Source organism: Pinus tabuliformis, chromosome 1_1 (genome assembly GCF_031772625.1).
Source record: "Pinus tabuliformis cultivar Carrire ecotype Pingquan chromosome 1_1, CPIR1, whole genome shotgun sequence".
NCBI lineage: Eukaryota > Viridiplantae > Streptophyta > Pinopsida > Pinales > Pinaceae > Pinus > Pinus tabuliformis.
Window position 1 is genome coordinate 786,515,505 of NC_142297.1, and position 19,289 is coordinate 786,534,793.

General features: G+C 34.1%; 1 pseudogene; it reads left to right on the plus strand.

The window, feature by feature from the left end:
* The first annotated feature begins 17,751 nt into the window (after window positions 1–17,751).
* LOC149216351 (chitinase 1 pseudogene) lies at window positions 17,752–18,857 on the plus strand (annotated as a pseudogene).
* Window positions 18,858–19,289: the final 432 nt, after the last annotated feature.

Here is a 19,289-nt window from a genome sequence, read left to right on the forward strand (position 1 = left end):
AAATTTTATGAAGTTTAAATTCTATATATTTTTATAAAGTTTTAAATTTATATTATAAAGTTTAATTCTATATATTTTATAAAGTTTTAACTTTATAAAGTTTAATTCATATATTTTATAAAGTTTTAAATTTATAAGGTTTAATTCATATTTATTTTAAATATGAAGTTTATATCAGTTTTAAAGTTTTAGATCTTTATATTAGTTAATTAATTTAGATGGGTCATTACATAGTCAATGTAAATATAATTCAATTCTCTCGAAGTGCGTTGATCCTCAACCCCATATACCCCTCGAAAATATATTGGTATGCTAAGGAACTGATCTTCTATTCTCCATCACCCTTTTCCTCTAAATCCTTTAAACTATTTTTCTAGGGGTTACTCTCTGAAATCACCTTGTAATTCCTATAATTCCTTGATTTTGTGTTTTGGGACCTTCCCTTTGAACTCAAATATGGAAATTACCCCAAATACCATATCTTATCTTCAACATCTACTTTAAACCCTATTTGTTCAATCCTTTGATTGGTGGTAATAAAAGTAGAATCCATAGGGGACTTTTTGCTTGATTTGACTAGGCCATTAGATCCCTAACATCTACTAGGGGCAAACCCCCTTGAATCGAAGGAGAGCCAACCAGAAGCGGGAGGAGGGTTGGAGAGGTGATAGTGAACCCCCTCCTAAATTACACAAAGTTTAACACTTGAGCTTTCAGACTTTCTTGAGAAGTGTGAGATATTGTGGCAACATCTTGGCACTGTTGTTGGGGATAAAGTCTATTTCTCAAAAGATGACATCAAATGAAGTTCAATATTGTAGATCTTTCCATATATGTGATTCCATTGGAGGAACAAAGTCCTTGTTCTTTAAAGATTTCAAAGACTTCATGCTTGTGAGGTGAGTTAAGCATAAATGTGAAGGCGTTGACATCTCTCCTTGTCGATTAATTGTGAAAAAAGAACAAAATTGCATTTATCATCAAATGTAAGATTTCATGATGGAAAATTGTATGGGTGAAAGATGGCTCCTTGGATTTGCATGAATTGTTTCTTGTCTTGGATGTTGAAAATATCATGGGTTGCCCAAGCAAGCCTCCCCAAAATATGATAAGAAGCTTCCGAAGTTCTATGGTGATTCTTATGCTATTGTTCCACATGTTTTGTCATTTATGAGGCATATGTCAAAATCCAAAGAAAGACGTGAAGATGCCATGACAAAATTATTTCTTCTTTATTTGGAGTACAAGTATAGAATTTGGCTTAGGCACTCTCGTGGTCCAAAGAGCATATCCTCTATGGCAGCTCTCACTAAAAGTTTTCTCAGGCATTATGGCCCAAGATTGCAGAATTGAAAAGACATATTAGGAGTTATTGACAGCCCTATGGAAGGAAGGTCTCTTGGAATTTTTGAAAGAGACAGCGGTATTGTTGAGGTGAATAGTGCAAATCAGTGACCAGACCATGAACCTGCTCAGTTAAATAAAGAAAACAGAAACCATGATCCAAATCTGATGGAGAACCTTCAGGGACAATGATGAAACCCTTGTCTATGATGTACGTAATTTTGGCACCCAAACCTTGGATTCTAGAGCTGAGATGAATGTTGACCCTTATTACAATATGGACAAAGATAAGATAGTTGCAAAAAGAGTACAGAGCTCGGGGCTAAGACACATGTTAAGGGGGTGATTTTTGATTAATTTCTTTCAATTGAAGATCAATCTGATTGCAGCCCTAAAGATGAAACTATCAGTACTGCTGACAGCCCTTTTTTGCATGGACAGACTGATAAAAACAGTGATAAAACCTGGCTGGTATGTGATCCCTCTAATGATGACAACAAGGATGAAGGCAGTGACAAGTTTATGCTAAGGAAAATTTCTGTGGTAAAGTAAAGGCAGAAAATGTCTATGATAGAGCCCTCGCTGGCCCTTCAACATATGATGTCTTGATGGACCTGTTCTTTGTTCCTACGAGCAGTGTCAGAATGGAACTAACTGATGAAGTAATTGGAAGTTTAGCACCATCTTCAACATTTACAAAATCAAGAGAAAGCTCGAAAATTGTCTTCAAAAGGCACTCCTGCTGAACAGATGTGCAATGACACATGCATTTTGGGTTCCATGGATCAGTTTGGGAAGTATAGGTACACTTTTAAATAATCCACAATCCAAAAAATTGCAGCAGCATGGAGGGAAAAGGTTAAATGTAGGAGCCTAGACAAAAGAGAAGAATCATTTTTCTAAATTTCCCCGTGATCTGTACAAGAAATAGTACATGCTCTCTCATTCGGCAAGGTGCCCAGAATTTGGTAATGCCTTTTCAAGTATTAATTTCCATAAAACACTCATCAACAATGCCGAAATTTTAGGCCTAAAGGCTGACATACAAATTAATGCACCAACATTCTGGAAAGGCAGGATCTATGAATCCTCTAATTGACTTATGCACTCAGATTGAGACAAGTATGATGGATGGCAATGAAGTGGTGGTATTTGAACTGCTAAGAAGCCAGAAGGATGTTCTGAGCTACAAACATTCGTGCTTTGATTTGTCTTTGTTTTGTTATGACAATCAACCATTGAGGAAAGGGCCATTGCACATATGTGATGATGAAGTGCCTTCATTGGAGCACTTGTCCCCAAGTAGGAGACAGATTTTACACATTTTTCGTTGAGGATCTTTTAGGACACTTTTCAGGGTATGGTCATGTGCAACATCTAACCTAAGACAATGGGAGGCATATAGTTGATCTAATAAAAAAGAATTTTGCATGAGGTAAAGAGAGCAGAGTTGGAAAGTCTGATCATTTTTTATGAAAAGGCTCAAGCAGACCTATAAAACGTTTCATTATTTAGGAAGGGTCAGATGGAAGAGTTTACTATGCAATATTAACTTCTAAGTAATGGTCCACCTGCAGCAATTAAGAAATTGGATATTAACAGCCAGTGAGAGGCAAATTCTGATTTTTAAGCTCAGGTTTCAATGATCCCAAGGCCGGCCGCTGAAGCACGACCATATAGTTGAGTTGGTGAGCTCAGTCAATGCTCTGGCAGTAACAGTTCTTGCAAACCTAAAAGAAAATATGACGAGGCAATGAGGAGAAATTATGTGAAGGCCATTGTTCTCACTGGTAATGGAAGCTAATTCTTAGGTGTTTTTGATATCGACGTTCTGCAGAAAAACAGCAAACTGAAATTCCCGTATAAGCAATACAAGGAGAGCAGACAATCATAAACACCCTCAAACCACGATTGTCCAGATCTCTAAACAGCAGCGTACTTCCATACAAAGAGCTTCGGAGTCATCTGCTAGAGCTGGGCGACATGAGAGACAAGGTTTGAACAATCAACAAGCACCAGAAAAGATTCCAAAGAGACAGAATTCACAGGGACATTCTTGGCCAGTCTAAAATCAAAATTCTTAAGAGTTTTATCAACCAAAGCCTGGTTCAGTATCTTGCATTGCAGTTAAAGAAGTCTATGATGGGGAAAGAAGGATGACTGCCCTCTATTTGACTCATCCAAACACTGTGATATACTTCTCTTGGTCCTATGGATTTGAATCCATGAGCATGCAAGAATTTCAATGACAGGTGGATTACTGCAGTCTAGTGGAGTAAATTAGCAGATCCTCTTACTTTACTTCAAAATTTAAAAACTGCAGGGCTCAAAACAGTTATGCCAATGACAGCGCTAAGCAGCCAGCATCACAGAGGGATCAGGTCATCATTTAACTGTTTCACGAGGTTGGAAACTAGTGAGCTCAGCCTTGAATATATATATATATATATATATAAGAAAGAGAGAAACAGCCTTTCAAAATAGGTTGACCTGATTTACCTACAAATCTGAATTGGTGCTGACCTTTCAAGTGCCAGTTATTTGGTAAATTTGACTAAGCCCAACCCCTGTTTAAGCTTTAATAATTGGTTCATCCAATTCACAAAGACGTTTGTCCTATCTATGAGGTCCCATGCTACTATTGTGGGTCTGATGTGTTCACGTCCTAGGGGTATTCTGCAGCTCTTGCTTTGTGAACATTCATGCACCTTCATTGTTCATTGCTGTACACGTCTTATAAATGCTCTTAAATTGTAATGTTTTGGATTATTTAATTGTTGAAGAGGGTGTTTTTTTGCACTTCTATTGGATATATCATATAATAGGGGATTTTAGCTTGGAAAATTATTATTTTATTGAGAGAAGTTGAGCGTTTCCTCTATAAATAGATAGAAGCACACTTCCTCTCATTTTGGCTTGGTAGGGATTTTGGGGGAATTAGTTGGATGGATAAGTTGAGTTAATTTTTTTGGCTGGAATTGTGATGTGATGTGATCTCTTCTCATGAATGCTTATGGTGGATATTTGATGATGCATGGTGAAGTGAACCAGATAGAAGATATATGGTAGGGTAAAGTTGTATAATGTTCTATGATCTTGCGAAAGTGCTCCATTTTCCAAAAGATTACTAATATTTAAAAAATAAGAAAGAGGGAGCAAAATGTTGTAGCATGTGGTCACTTGCAAAAATGAAAACACTACAAGAAAAAGGTGAGGAAAAGTAAATCCAACCTATAGATGGTACATTTAACCCACGAGAAACCACCTAAACAATAAATTAGCTTAGGGATCTACACAAGGCCATAATAGAGTAACAAAAATGTAGCAAATAATTCAATAACCAAACTAATTCTCATAAGGTCCAAGGTGAATCTCGGGGAAATGCAAAGATAGCTTGAGCCACATACCGTCCAAGGCTAACCTTGGGGAAATGAAAAGATAGGACAAAAACAAAAAGTTCGATAATCTCGGTTGCTTAGCATTATGCTCGTTTAAGTGGACCTCACTTCATATTTCACATTGTTTGGCATATTCTATTGCAAAAAAAAAGGAAGTCATCCACATTTATCCAATTCTTCTCTTCGCACATTTTTTGTGGAATAAGTTAATTGATCTTGCAATAGACCTTTCTAATTATCCATATCCCCATTGCTAGGTCAAAGCCACGTTTTATGAAAACTTTCTCATATGTGTCTCTCTCCAAGCCCTTTGATTTATTCCTCAATGAGAAGTCTAGATAATAGGTTGCGAAGATAACTACATCTTATTCTTCATCACTATTAGTGTTAAAAGAGATAAATATACCATCCATATATGCCAAAGAAAAATAAAAGCTTATCTTCATCAAGTAGCTCATTTTGCATGTGTATGTGGCCAAACTAGTAGTTTCCAAGCACAAATATGATTATCCCAGAGGCATAACCGTAACTATACGTCTTGGAGCATCAAGGTATACAAGAATCAAGTTTTACAAAACAACATGGATAGAAACAATGGAAATAGAACTATAGTTTGCTACTACAAATTGAGATGAATATGCTAGGTAATGAAAGTAAAAGGGTGAGAGCACAGAGAAGTTCTTTTGCATTCACTAGAACACCTCAAAACAATTTCGATTCCCTAACCTATTTCCTCTCATGAGATTAATGGCTATATTGTTTCTTATAAGATTTATCTCCCTAAAGGTTGAAGTTCTTTTGCATTCACTAAAAAAATATCAAAACAAACTCGTTTTCCTAACCAATTTTCTCTCATGATATTGATGGCTATATCATTTATTATAAGATTGATCTTCTTGAAGAGAGGTTCTTTCGCTATATTGTTTCTAATAAGATTTATCTCCCTAAAGGTTGAAGTTCTTTTGCATTCACTAAAAAAATATAAAAACAAACTTGTTTTCCTAGCCAATTGTCTCGCGTGATATTGATGGCTATATCATTTATTATAAGATTGATCTTCTTGAAGAGAGGTTCTTTCGCTAAAAAAATCTCAAAACAAACTCGATTCCCTAACACATTATCTCTCATGTGATTAATGTCTATATCATTTCTTATAAGATTGATCTCCCTTTTCAAAATGTAAATAATTAAGTTGTGAAAAAATAACAGAATGATGGCTTGCTACTAGCTAGATTCTCATACTCCAATCTAAGCAAATGGAAAATAAAATAAATAAAGGGGCAGGGACTTATTTTCGACCTCTATTTGTGATGGAGTGCTACAAAACAATGGTGAATCTTCCCAAACTTCATAAAATAGTACAAAGAAAATGAAATGTTGTGTAGTAGCAAAAAAAAGAATAACAAGATAAAATCCTAAATCTAAGAGGAAACGAAATGAAAAATGGGAATCCCCAAATTTCCTTCAAAATAAAATGTATGAAACCTCCAATCTATAAATAATTAGTCCTCCCATCTCTATGTGTAAATGTAGTCTTCGCCTTCCACATTTCTCCAAGCTCCAAGCCAAGGAGAAGCTGGAAATGGGAAAACGATAAGGGAAGAGGAGGTGCAAGAAAGAGGAAACTATATCCAAAGTAAGGTGGGGTGAGAAGACCATTAGCATGTTATAAGAATGCTAGATTTCAAACCATGAATAAGGAGATAAAGTTGAAAATCCTAACTAAACATACATGGATTTAGTCTTAAAAATATTATGGCAACAAACCATGGGGATGTCCCTAAGAGAATAGTGGAGAATGTGGATTCATGTGCCTGATAACCCTAATTGTAGGTGCCAAAACTTATGATGGAAACCATGAGAGTCACTAAGCTGAATTCACTCACATTCTTAGAGAACAAAGTAATAGTACAAAGAGGAGATCAGGGATGTTCAAGGAAATTTTATAATCCAAGAAAGAAAAAGCCTCATGAACAAAGATGATAATCTAAGAGAAACTAGACTAGACAAAAGATCCTCCCAAAGGAAGCAAGGAAAGTAGCCTTATACTAAATCCATCCAATTTAGAAAATGATGGCAATCAAAACATACCAATGGAAACTCAACAAGGGAGAAACAAAAGCCTCGTGAACAAAGATGATAATCTGAGAGAAAGTAGACTAGACAAAAAATCCTCCGAAAGGAAGCAAAGAAAGTAGCCTTATACTAAATCCATCCAATCTAAAAAATGATGACAATGAAAACATACCAATGGGCAACTCAACAAGTTTTTAGTGAAAAGTGCTCTTTGTTCCACAAGAAATAAGAAAAATTTTCTACACAAAACTAGTCAACTCTCACTAAACAACCAAACATAAAATAGTCAACTCTCACTAAACAACCAAACATAAAATCGTTAATAAGAAAATTGTGTGGAATGGTCTACAAATTCAAAAAGTAAAAGGAATTAAAGGGAAAGAATGCTCTCAAAGGCAAAATGTGAGAATAATGGGCAAATAATGGGAGTTTGACCATTCAAACAAAAGAAGGCACATGGGCCCAACAAAGTGGGCTTGCAAACATATACCACAAGAAAAACAAGGCAGCAAGGCATCTTCTTCTCGAGTAATTTAATTAAGTAAATGTGGCTTATTTGGTTTGAAAAACCAAATAATCAAAGGCAAAGCTCTAAAGTGTTCCCCTTTGGTGGGTTTGCCAATTCCTAAGTGATCTAGTAATACTTATGGTCGAGTGGGTTCCTTCCTGGTGTAAGCGGCTTTAAAAGGTAGTACAACTGGTCTAAGTGCTAAACAACCCAAGCGCGTAAGATATAAAAGGTTTGTTAATAATAAATACTACCAGGAGCCTTTCAATGCACAACCGACCCAAATCGGGGTATGTTCCTCACAACTCAATGTTTAATTCGAAGCGATTGAGCCTTGTCCAAATTGCCCCCGGTACCCCGCCGATCGATGCTGACCCCATTCAATCTCTGATCTTAAGGCAATAGTTCCAAAGGAATTCGGAGGATGCCCTTAGCTAGTTGTCCAACTGGCATTTTTCGAATAGGCTAAACTTAGTGCCTCGAATCAAGGTCTGTATAGTGGTACCTACCTACCTTCTAAAGCCCACCCGAAATGGAATATATATCTATCAAAAGTGTTATGAATAAATAAAATATATATAGAGACCGGCTCGGCTTTGTTCGTGTTAAGGAAGATCCCTAATCCATGCACACTATATGGTCTGGCACAAAGGGAAGGTTATAGAGATGCCCGTCGCATATTAAAATGAAGGTTTGTTTACAAGGTGGGGGGCAAAAAAATCAAATCCCTAAGGGATTTATTTAAGAAGGAGGTGCGAAGCAATAAGATTCCCTCACATATTAAGGTACCAGGTGTGGGGATGGTACCAAGTTGGGAAAGATGGGGTATAAATTATAGCGGCCATTAAGAAAGAAGGTTATCAGGATGACCCCCCATAACCTATGACACTAAATGTAATATTAGGTGGGTTGCTCAATAATCAGAACCTAAAAGCGGGTTCGGTAATAGATCCACCTCCCGTGGTTTTGTCTGTAATAGAGATCTCCCCTCGTGGCTTCTCCTTCGGCGAATTGGCAATTTTGAATTTTTATTCCAAACAGGGTGCATTCGCATGGGGTTAAGTGCTCGGTGCACACATCCACAAATGTTTTGATCGCGTATCCCAGGAATGCATGGGGTTAAGCGCTTCGTGCACACATATGTCCGCAGATGTTTTGATCGCGTATCCCATGAATTCTTGTTGGAGCTTATGGAACAACAAATTCTATTCCCTGAGGAGCCGGAAGGCTGCTCAACCATAAGGGAGAGGGAAAATAGGATATTTGGTAGGGTTCGGCTCCCTATCTTATAAGGTAAGGTAAGGAAGGATTGGGTGGTCAAGGCCTAGCATAAGGCGAGGTGCTAGTATTATCTCCCGGCTAGTTTAGGTCAAGTTGGTCTGGTAAGGTCAGTAATGAATACCACCAATTTGTGAGGGAAGGTTAAACCACCAGATGCACTGACCTTGAAGGTTCCTCTGAACTGAAATGAACAACCTTTAAAATATTATAATATAACTAAACCAACTTAAAAATAAAATATATATATATATATTATTTAATATTAAATATTTATTTGTATTTATATTTATATAAAAAAATTAAAATTTTATATATTTATTTTTATATTTATCATTATTAGAAAACTGTATCTGTATTTTTTTTAAATATCAATTTATATTATAAAAATTACAAAATATCTTCAAATTACATTTTAAAAGAATATTAATTCTAAAACAAGTATAATTAAACATAAGAAAATTAATTCTAAAACAAATATAACTAAATATATGAAATGTTGAATTTAAACAAACACTAAACAGAAATTGTAATTAAAAAATAATTGATATAAAGTAAATAAATTTCATTACATCTTAAAATTTGAATTTTCATTAAAAAAGCTTACAAAAATATTTATATTAAATCTTTAAGAAAATATTTATATTAGATTTAATAGAGATTAATGACAATCATATTAATAGATAAAAATTTTGTTATTTGACTATCAAAACAACTATAATAAAATGATAAAAAAACCAGAAATTAAAATATATAAAAATCAAACATTTTAACAAGGTATTTTATTTTTGGTAACATTATAATGTTTTTTTATTTAAATTTTATTTTTAAATACATAAATGAGTTTAGGGTTTTAGAAAATTTTGAAAGACCTTAAAAAAAAACCAAGAAATCAAAATATATAATAATCAAACATTTTAACAAGGTGATAATTTTAATTTTCGTTCATTAAATCTATTCTTAGTAACATTATAATGTTTTTTTATTTAAATTTTACTTTTAAATACATAAATGAATTTAAGGTTTTAGACAATTTTGAAGACGTTAGATTGTGAAAAGTCAATAACTTAATATAGAATTTATTTAATTTATAACTAAATTTTAAATCAAATTAATTAAAAAAAATATCCCTACTAAACTATTGTAATAAAATTGATATTACTAGCATTCATATGAATGATATGGCATTAATATGGTTAACACCTATGTCTATGAGTAAAAACTATTTATACAATTTTAATATTAATTATTTCATATGTAAGTGTTAGTAATATCATATGTTTCACAATAAATTTAATTTAATAAATATAAAACTCACTGAATTTGAATTCAAAAGTTAACTATATCATAAATAAGTGTTAATAACTATATTATATATAACCGATAATGACATATTTCTCATAGTAAATTTAATTTTATAAATCTAAATTTTTAAAATTTAAATTCAATCATATTATTTTTAATTATTTGTAAATTTTAATAGTAATTATTTCAGAAATCAAGAATTAAAAAAATTATATTTTTTTTTTCTAAAATAAAAATTTATTTTTTTTTCATTTTAACTTTTAAAAATAAAAATAAAAATTATTAAAAAATAAAATTGCAAATTCTGTTATATTTATATCTTTAAAAAAAAACTACAAAATATAATCATTTAGATCTATTAGAATGATTGCAAATTATCTTTAAATTACATTTTGATTTATTCAATCAAATAATATATATATATATATATAAATTACTAATGTGTTTTGTTAAAGTAATCCCTAGAGTAAAGGTCACTTGTTCCAAATTTTCTGGACAAATATCCAACCATACTAAGAACTAGTGTGGCCTATGACCAGTATAATCCTAAGTGATTTTAAAAATTTAGATATTATAATTCTAGATGATTTTAAAAACCTTAATACCCCGATAACTACTACTCAAGCTACACATTAATCATCTAAATCATCTCAAAACTCACATAAACCATTTAACAATAAATATTAGCTAATATTAAATAATACAAGATTTTAATTATATTTAAAAAATGATTATTTAATTTTATTATATATTAAAACTTTACACCATTATATGTGCAACATAATTAAAAAATGATTATTTAATTTTATTATATATTAAAGCTTTTTTTTCAGAGAAAAAAAAGCAGAATTTTATTATATTAAGATAATATAACAGTCTTCATGAGATACATAAAGGTGGCTTATGAAACCACGATCTAGGATGTAGAGCATAAACTGAGGCAGATGGTTCAAAAAAACTCCAAAAAGCAGATTGACATGATATTCTGTCATTACAATGGGGCATATATGCAGGGGCATTTTGAGTCAGTATCACCATATTACAACAAGGAGCCACTGTCGTGGCGGTAGTCCCTGCCGGGGTCTGCAGGGAACTTAGAGAAGGTGCCAACCTTGCAGAAACCATATTTAACTTTGCCTTTGGATGACCAAATGTGATTAATGAAGAGTTTGGTGGGTGCGGCAATCACATTCCATCCAACATAAAACTCAGTTTTGTGCTTTGTGATACGAATATTATATTTCTACTGTAATATAATTTACTGTCTAAATATTTGTTAAGAATAAAACTTCTAATTTAAAAACAAAAAATCGAACTTCCTTAAACTATTACATTAATTTATTAAGATATTTAAATTAAAACATTATTTTATATAATGAATATGCTTATAAAATGTTTAAATTAAAATTTAGCAAACTGAAAATTTAGCAAACTGTCTATCGAGAAGTTATGAAATTGACCAATTAATTGTTTCCCTAAAAAATAGGAGGTTGTATTTGGGAGTGGGAAACAAAATCTCATTAATGATCTAGCAACTACCTGCCACTTTTTGGTGAGGTGGAGGTAGTTACTAACCACAAAAGAGTGGTAGATTGGAAATTGATAAAATTCTTGTGTTTGATTTCTTTTGGCTCATTGTGAGAAAAAATGCTAAAGAGAAGCAATATCCTTGAGGGGATAATGGTTGGATGCAATATCAATGTTGAGAGGAGCCAAGTACTCAACTACTAGTTTTCCCAAACTACTGATTTTGAAGTCAGTGTCCTTACCTATTGTTCTTTTTTCTTTGGAAAAAGTAAATAATTATGTTTTTCATTAGCAAATTCTATGTAGAAGAAAGAAAATAATTTAGTTACATTTTACTTACTCATTTTCCATAGTAAAAGAAAAGGAAAAGAGTTAGTTATAATTTTATTAGAGAATTTTGAATTGTAAAGAGAAAAGGGCTAATTGTTTTGTTTTATTTTATAAATTTTATATAGTAGAAAACTTATGGTTATATTTTTATTCATAAATATTGTGTGGAGGACTATTAAAGGAAGAAAACTAGAAATTATGCTAAAGAAAACAATCGCATACATAGTAGACATTTAATGTGTTAATTGAGAAACTAAACATGAAGGTATTTGTTGAAACTAGATAGGTATTGGTTATGTATACAAGTCTATCTATATGTGTTATTTCAACACACACCGCACCTAGTAATACAGGATTGGAAAACCTTGTTCGACTTTGAAGAGTAAATATGTATACAAAACAATAATAAAATATGTATATAATAAATTTTGATTAACGTAATAACTCTTAATCTTCACTTTGGGAATATAATAAACTAGCCTAGATACACAATGATCGAAAATACAAAAGTATCAATATTTACTATTGCTTTCACAAGAAAACACAATGGTATTGTTTTCCAAAATTATACAAAGTTTCATTTATGATCTAAAAATATCATTACATGGAGACAAGATTTGGAATAGCTCTAACCGACGTCAAGAAACATGTAATTAGAAAAATAATTATATAACTTAAATGTTTTCTTCATAATCGAAAACAATACTCAATACATGAGAGGCTCATATCATTTTATAAATAATTATGTTTAGGAGGAACTACATGTCCCAAAAGACGTGAAAGAAAACAAGTAACAAACATTTCGAAGGTTAACAGTCGAGAGATTCCTCTTGGAACAAGAGAAATCACACTCATGTAGAATGAGAAACCAAAATTTGGGTACCTTAGACGTGGCCGAAGAGTTGAATAAGTTGAAATCAAGCCATGCCAAATTTGGAAAAATTAAAGGAAAAAGCTATGTTCAAAAGAGAAATCGGTACCTGAAATAAGCATATACGAAATTAATAATTAGTAAACAAGAACTGGATAAATAACACAAAGAAAATTTAGCAGGAACAAATGTGAAGAGGGTTATAAAAATAACTTGAAAATAAGTTACAAAATTTTGATGGCTTCTTCCACCTATACAAGAGTAAAATTAACTTATTTACTATACATAGAAAAATGGTTGCTATCTAAAATAAAGACAACAATGTTATAGGTAAAAATAATTAAAGATTGAACTCAAAAATTATAAAGTGAATAACAATGTAAACCCGGTGATTACATTATTTTAACCTATGTAAAACAAATAATTTATTTTTGGATAAATACCAATCTAAACTCTGAACAATGTGGGAAGGAAATAATTGCTGAGTAATTAAGAACTTAAATTCATAATTATTTTTGGGTAAATTTACCAAATGCGTAGCCGAGGAGAGCAGAGCACCGAATAGCTTGAAAACCGCCACTAGCCCGAAACCATCATAGCAGCTCCCAAAGAGTTGATGATAGAAACTTCCTTTTACATAGAGGAAACTAGAATATATTGATAATCGGAAGCACCTCCCTATGACCAGGATATCAGAAGGATGCAGAGAGACCGAAAACTTGTCTACAAAGAGCCGAAAAGCTAAAAAATTTAGGTAGAATACTAGAAAACGAAAGGAAGAAAGCCTTCCCTGAAACAAATGTGAGCCAAGACACGGAGGGAGCACTCAGGACTCCTCGCGCAGAGGAGAAAAGAACCAAAACCAAAGAAGTATCAGTAAGCTAATATAGCGAGTACATGGGGAGATGACAAATTGTAAGCTAATATAGCGAGTACATGGGGAGATGACAAATGGTTCGAAGCGCCTTACATGCAAGCTAATGCACCAGGAACTGACAGGTGGAGCCTCATGCATGTAGCCATAGAAACCTACTATAAGCTGACAGAATGCTAAGTGAAGCACAGGTGCGATATACAGAGAAGTGTAGACTCCCTGAAGACACGTATAATCGGCTAAGGTTTCGCACAGACATATCACCCATTTCAAAGTGTATGAGGCTCGCTGGTTGGATGCCTGAGCAGAGATCACTAGTTGGTCGCCAAGGCGATGCTCTCTCCCGCGGCTCGCCCCTTCGACCGATGAAAATATGGTATAGTACATGTTAATAAAGTTATATTTAGTTTGGATATAAAAAAAAATTGCACGAGAAAACCTTGGATAGCAGAAAAGTTGAATATCTTTTCCACCTGAAAACTTTGGATATCAGAAAAGTTTGCCGCAAGGACACGCAGAAGAGGTACCAAAAACTTAGGATATCTTACTTTTACCCGTCTTGAAACCTGCGAAGCCCGCAATAAGACCCTCAATTTTGTTGGCCAATCAGCAATTACATAATAAATTTTATATTATTTTTTAATATGAAAACTTTGGTTAAAATTGTGATGTATAGCAATATTTTTTGGTCAAACAAGAAATTAATAGGCAGTCAACACACGATCGATTGCTAAGAGTCCCAGGCAGGGACTAAAAAGCAAAAAACTATTTAAATGAAATCAGAAATCCAGCTAAATTGAAATAGAGTGATATATAGCAATGATGCGATGGAAGATATTAGAACAGGGAGCTTTGGAATCCCAGAAAATTTTGTGGTTCCTCCAAATCCAGCACACCATATCATATTATATATTAAAACTTTACACCATTATATCTACAAAATAATTCAGATTAGTTATATTTTATTAATTTCAAGATAATTGTTCTTTAGTATAATAAAGAAATCTTGCTTAACTCGTGGAACCGTATTAATATTTAGCTGTCTAACCATCAAGACAGTAACAACGACCTAACTGTTCGAAAACCAGAAACCAAATCTCGTAAAATCGATATCGCTGAGCGAACATGAACGCTGAAATGCTCTGACAATGATACGGCTCACACCTCCATTATCCACTCATTAATGTCTATGGCTATGGATCGAATCATACGGATAAAGATCCAGACATCATTCTACCTTTTGGCAAAAACACTTAAAAAAAAATACATAAAATCGTAATATTAATATTTTGTTTCACCTAGCTACTTCCACTAGCACATAAAACATATTTTCACCTAGCTATTTGAAAACAAAAAAACATAGCAATCTGACAATGATACAGTTCACACCTCCATTGACTGCTCTTTAATTTTGTATGGGCATGAACTAGTTACACAGCTTGCTACGCCAACATTCTAACTCTAAACTTGGAATTACCAGAATAAAGATAGAGCCCGCATTCTAATTTTGGCAACACATAAAAAGAGAAAATACAAGGTATCTCAGCCTACCTTGCGTCCAGACGAAGGCTGATCTGGATGATGCAGCACCACCATTTACAACCGCAATTTGCCACATCAAACAGTTGAAAAAAGATCGATCCTCCTCCACCTCTTCTTCTCCCGCTGCAAACCAACGTGCTATAACCACCACTCAAGCCCAAACCAACCGAACCCGTATATAGAAATAGGGGTTTAGTAATTTGATGAGCATAAACGGCTTAGAGCAGAGCCAAGTTTTTAACCGAACCACACATTTAAGCTGAAACCGATTTTAGAGAAACGCAAAACCCAGTTAGCCAAGGTTCATTTCCATGTTTAAAAAAGAAGAAAATCATTAGGTCAAAAATCCGCGGGCCAAAAGCAAGCCACCCCACCAAATAATATTAACAGAACGGACCAGTACAGAGAGATCCTTACCTTGATGACAATCTTGATTGAAATGTGAAAGAAACGCTACGTAAATGAACTTTCTCAAACCCTGTGTTTCCCCAAAATAGAAATGATAAAAAACTGTTAAACCACTTCCAGAAACAGCCTCGACCGTATGCATACCCATGATACCTTTCTATAGATAATAACCTATTTTGTAGATATTAGTAAAAAAGGATAACGTACCTGCTACTCCATTCCAGTGATTACAACCGCACAAGACTCCCAAATCATGGATTCCATCTCCAACTCTCCACCTTCAGCTCTAAATGCGGCAGCAAAATAAAATTGGCTGAACAAACAATGCAAACGCACACCAAACAAAAAGAGAACTAAAAACAACCAGGCACTAAAAGTGAAATATAAAAACAGAAAATCAATAAAGAAGATGGACTGTAAAAACGAATACGCATGGCCATGCAATGGACCGAACAAACACAGAACAAGAAGCAGCCAAGCCAATGGGAATACAGAGAAAGCTGGGATGAAACTGATAACATGTTCCTTGTCCCAAAATGTATATATAACCTCCATTTCAAACGGTCACAAGCCCTCCTCCAAATTCCAAATATTTGTTTTATCACGCTCCTCTTTTTCTGCTTTTTGCTTTTTTCTAAAATCCACTGTCAGTGCTTCAAATTAATTCGAAGGTTAGTTGAAACAAATCGGGCGGTATTCAAACTCTGATAAATCAAAGTGGTGTTAAATTATCCCTTTTTATGCTACAAACAATATGAGGGAGTATTTTTGGAAGATTCCAAAATTGTAGGGATGAATTGTATATCATGGAAATGATTTTCATGTTTTAAACCTGTAATGCATGTTAACCAATTGTAGTATTTCATTTTTTTTAATAAATTTTTTTATATTATTATGAAGAAAAAAATCTGATATTCAGATTATATATATTTTAAGATCTCTATTGTGAATTTAGGTATTTACATAATGTAACGTATTATTGAATAAGGTTATCTTAAATTAGTTATATAATATTTTTATTAATTTAAAGGTAAGAAAGAAACTCAAAATAATGTAATATTGAGGCTTTCGTGATCTATATCAAGTTTATGAGAATTTCAACTTGTTCTAATGATGAACCACACTCTTGGTTCGAAAAGCATTGATGAATGTATTATCATGTGATTTAGGCCAAAAAAAATTCTCATAAGCTATGGACTATGTTTTAAAATTGTTTTTGGTTGGCTAAGAGACTAGGATTTAGGAAATAGGTTAACCGCCCAAGACCCAAAAGCATTTAGCAGGAGTGAAACCTTTTGGCCTAGTTTTCCTTGAATAAGGGTGATAAGTCAGTAAATCAACATGCATTTGACAGATCACAACCAAAGATAATTGTCCACCCACTATTTTCCTATTATTTAAAAAAATAAAAAATTAAAAATTAAAAAAATACAAACTATAAGTAAATATTAAAACATAATTATCTAATTTTATATGTATTTGTCATATATTTATTTTCAATATTTTTACTATATTTATTTTCGATATTTTTACTATGATCAAATCACTTTTCACTAGAAAAAAGCTTTACACATTAAAAATATATTTGTTAAATTAAAATCTAGAACAACATATATTAATTATTATATAAAATAAAAACTTTTCCTTATAAAATTATATATATATATATATATAAAACTAACTTTTAACATGACCAAAAGCCTTTTTCGGCCCGAAACACTTGTAAATACATTTAAACAAGGGAAGCTGCGAGGCAGCAAGTCCCTGCATCAAGTTAAAAATTAGGAAACAACTTTAGCTTTAGACTTACTCTGCCCATACTAGCTATTATATTTAGCCTCAATCTGTTTATTGAAGTAATCCTAACAGCTAACATCACTTCCTGGATCTACGCCAAACTGGCTGCAGTAATTATTGTAATAATTCAAGCGGGAAGTAACTGCAGCAGAGTTACCGCCATTGCATTCTCTGGAATTGATTGCTTGAATAGTTGCCCCGAATCCTTGCCCGGATGTAATAGCAGAGTGGCAATTGCTATCCAACATCCAAAACCAGACAGCAGTCTTCCATGAGATTGAATCATCCTGAGCTACAATGTCAAGGTTATTCAGGCCCAGGTAATTTCTAGCCGCACCATAATTATAGTTCCTGAAAATACACTCACGACAAAACTTCAGATGGTTAGTAACCTAACATTCAGGACAGATTCAAATTCCCTAAATACCATGGGATTCAAAAGATTTGTAATTAGTTTCAGTTGACCCTTTCAGTGCAGTCGTTGCATTTAGTAATGGCCTCCATGGAGATACGCAAACTTCTGGCTATTGTTCTTTTGTTGCATAATCTGCTTCCTATCGCTATGGGTATGTAAGCGCTTTTAGAATCCAGAATTGCTTAAACTTGTTTTGTTTATGAAAATTATTAGGCATAACATAACATTCTTCTATTTTTGTGCATCTGTGTGCAGGGGCGAACGGCCATATCTTGAGGGAATACATAGGCGCCTTCAGCAACAACATGAAATTTTCAGATGTGCCCATCAATCCGGCGGTGGAGGTCCACTTCATTCTCCCACAAACGGAAAGTTCAACATCTTCTGGGACACCGGCAGCCTGACTCCCAAGGCCGTGCAGGCCATAAAGGCCCAACACAAGAACGTGAAGGTCGCGCTGAGCTTAGGCGGGGATAGCGTGGGCAACGGTCACCCTGTCCAGTTCAAGCCATCGTCGGTGTCTTCGTGGGTTAACAACGCTGTCACGTCGCTGTCGAAGATAATCAAAGAATACCATCTCGATGGCATCGACATCGACTACGAGCATTTTCAGGCCGACGATAACACGTTTGTAAATTGCATCGGGCAGTTGATCACGCGGTTAAAGCAGAGCAAAGTCATCTCCTTCGCGTCCATCGCCCCCTTCGAAGACAGGGGCGCTGTGCACATAGGTTCCTAGACAATATAGCCATCATCATCTCTACGTCTCACAAGCTCGCATATCTACTTGGCTCCTACTATGATACGATATAAACGGTCATACATATAGGTATTATGCCCTAGGACCCAGGCCCATCATAACTAGGCGGGTATGTAGCCCTTGTGCCATAACCGAGTCTACTGCAAACAAGTACCCTAGATCTTACGATGTTGGCATTCTGACATTGTCACCTAGACAATGCATGTTAACTATTATGAAGCCAGGTCCTCCAACTTGGAATGGATGGCGGAGCGTAGGTGGGAAGCTGTGATATGGATACGGTGCTTTGCTCTCCGGCTTCTTTCAGGCATGCAAGATGCTGAAGCAGAAGGGGGAATTGGAGGGCATCTTTGTGTGGTCTGCAAACAATTCAAAGTCTAATGGCTTCAAATATGAAAAGCAAGCAGAAGCTCTTTTGGCGTGACTAGATTGATTTGATAGCCGCCACTTATCATAGCGAATCATCACTCAGTTAGACGATGCCCTATAATAACTAAAGGAATAAATATTTGGGTTCCAATTGCATTGTAACCGCCAGCCTTGGAATTTCAAATTTACTTCGCCGATTTACTGAAAATTTGGTCAGTGGTTTTTTTCTCCCTTTTCATTTTACACTTAGTATGGATAAGTCAGCGAAAATTAATGAACATTATATAAAAGAAAATAACAGCGTATTGCATAAGTTTGTGAACGTTATGCATAAGTCAGCGAAAGTTAATGAACATCGTGCAAACGAAAATAATTTTATGATTTTCTTCGCTTGGTAAATCGTCTCGTGGCAAAGAAACATGCAGAATACCCGACGCGTGTCAAATTATCATGTTTTTCCAGAGCATAACACCTGTGCACATAATTT